Source organism: Pteropus alecto, unplaced genomic scaffold (genome assembly GCF_000325575.1).
Source record: "Pteropus alecto unplaced genomic scaffold, ASM32557v1 scaffold81, whole genome shotgun sequence".
Lineage (NCBI taxonomy): Eukaryota > Metazoa > Chordata > Mammalia > Chiroptera > Pteropodidae > Pteropus > Pteropus alecto.
In genome coordinates this window covers 5,929,233-5,931,747 of record NW_006433378.1, presented here as the reverse complement: position 1 = coordinate 5,931,747, position 2,515 = coordinate 5,929,233, and positions in this window count along the sequence as shown.

Below are 2,515 nucleotides of genomic sequence, written 5' to 3'. Positions count from 1 at the left end.
CGGCAGAACTTGGAGACAATGTAGAAGAGCACACACACCTCTGACTTATCACCCGCCCCATCCAGGCACAAGAGGGCTGAGGGAATGATCCCCTGACTCCCACTCGTCATTGGTCGAGGGCTGTTCCTGGGGGGAGAGGAACCAACCCCCTGCCTGACAGGACCCTGGGGGCTGAGAGGCAGCCCTTGGGTGTCCTGACCGGAGGATGAATAACGGAGAAGATATGAGCGAGGTCCCCACAACATCTGTGACAAACCCTGAATCTGCGTAGGGTTAGAGAGTTTTATCATTCAGTGGCTCTAATGACCCTATCCTGAGGACATTGGATGAAGATATACTATATGCTTACAGGTGACATGAAATACATAGTTCCCAGTTAAATCTGAATTTCAGATGAACAATGAGTCGTTTTAATTATAAAAATGTCCCACGCAATTATTCGTCGTTCATCTGAAATTCAGATTTAACTAGATGTCATGGATTTGTATTTGCTAAATCTGGCAAAGCTCTCTATGCCTCGTCTCTGAGTGGGAGGCGGGTGCAAGGACAGCTCACTCTGGTGGCCCATGCACTAGCAAAGGGTATGAGATTTGAGGCAGCAGTAACATTCCTCCTCAGTTATGGGAGGAGGAAGTGGGAATGTCTAGTGGTAAAAGAGTGACATTGATGCTTCAAAGGAGGAAAGAGATTGGTTTTGGAAACAGGAAGAGTAATTACTAGAGTTGCACAACCTATAAATAGCCCCTGGAGCGCATGGCATCACTTATTCTTGTGAGAACTCATAGTAAAGTAGCACTTCCAGAACACCTACTATTACGATCTTCCCAACGATCGCGTCACCTCACTGTCACAACCGTTCTCGTTTGACACTGGAGGAAAACAGTTTCCCAGAGGACGGCAGTGTCCTAAGTGACCAATTAGCAGCTGAACTTGGACTCTTGGTTCCAGGTCCCAGGATCCCGAGTCGTGCAGGGCTCGTGATGACGGGGGCATCTGACTGCACATCCCTGCGCTGCCATCGTTGTTTTTATCGGGTATGAGGCAGAGGTTTGGTTCAGTAAGTAGGAATGTTTGTCCCATGTGCAGAACTGGATTACAGATAGCTTTCAGCCCCCTAATGGATTGCTGTCTAGACCATTCCACAGATACCATGATATTGCTAAACTATATTGTTCATAGTAATAAACAACACACATTCCTCCGAACACATTGCCTCTGTGAGAGAACTCACCCTGAATCTGAACCGAGAGTCCAGGGCCAACTTGGCCCTTACATGGTTTCTGTAAAAATAAGACAGTCTTATCCCACGAGGCAGACTCATCCAAGGATTCTTGTAAGGCAGGGCTGAGGTAGAAGGGCCCCGCCTGGTACAAGGCTGCTTCAGATAGGGCTGGAGCCCTGTGTGGTGGAAGCCCCAATGTATGAACTGTCAGGAGGCAGCGGCAGAGGCAGTAATGTTGGAGAACCCAGTCAGGGCACCTGTGGGGTGAGAAGGGCTGGGGAAAGTGCAGACCTGATGTCCATGCTCTGACAATAACAAGGAGGAAGTCGTGACTATGGACCTTGGGGTTCTCAGCTGCAACCTTCAGAATTCTGTGGCTTTCCATAGAAAAGAGAGAGAGATGAGGACCTCTCTAATAGTGGTTGTTTCTAAGATTAGATGGACAGACATTTTTTTAAAAGAAAGAGAGGGTAACAACCTTGCCATGGCCCTGCACTTGGAGCAGCCTCCCCCATAAAAGATGAGGCAGGCATGCTAATGGAGGAGCGGCAGCCATTTTTATGGCTCATTCCTAAGCAAGTGCTATTCACCTAGGAATTTGCAAGGACCGACTGTATTTAAATTGGAGGTTATTCCTAGATTCTGGATAAACTGAAGGGCTGGAAGAGTCTGATGTCGAAAAAAGACTTGCAACCATTCCTTTGACCCTAAACCAAATCCCAATATTAACCAACTAGTCAATGATGCACTACCTAGTGGGGACAGGGGCAGCCCCATGTCAGGTACTGATGAATTCAGAGAGTCACTTTGTATCAGAGAAGGATGAATCATGAGCTCAGCCTTCCAAGAAGGTTTGTGAAGGGGGAGTCGGGGAGGGTGAATGTAATTATCTAATGCAATGGCAGCCTCAATAAAGGATGACAAGGGGACAAGCAATAAAAGAGAGCTACCAGGCCATCTGATTAAGGCCCCAGATGTAAAAACAATAGTGATCATTCTCAAGAGAGTAGCGACAAAGTTTCTTCTAGGGGATTAAAGTGAACAGAGCCCTATGCCTTTCTCTTATTCTCCTGTCTGAGACATCCATGAACTCACCACAAAAGAAGCTTTGCTGAACTTTAAATCCAATATCAGGTCTTCATGAAGGACATGCACTGGTTCAAAGTCATGAGATTAAGAGGCCAAAGATTTTTCCTATGACAAGCTAGGTAAAATATTTATCCTGAAGGAGGAAATAGCACCAGATGTCTTTCTCCTAGCGAGTAATCCAGGTAAGGCCGGTGACAGCTTCTT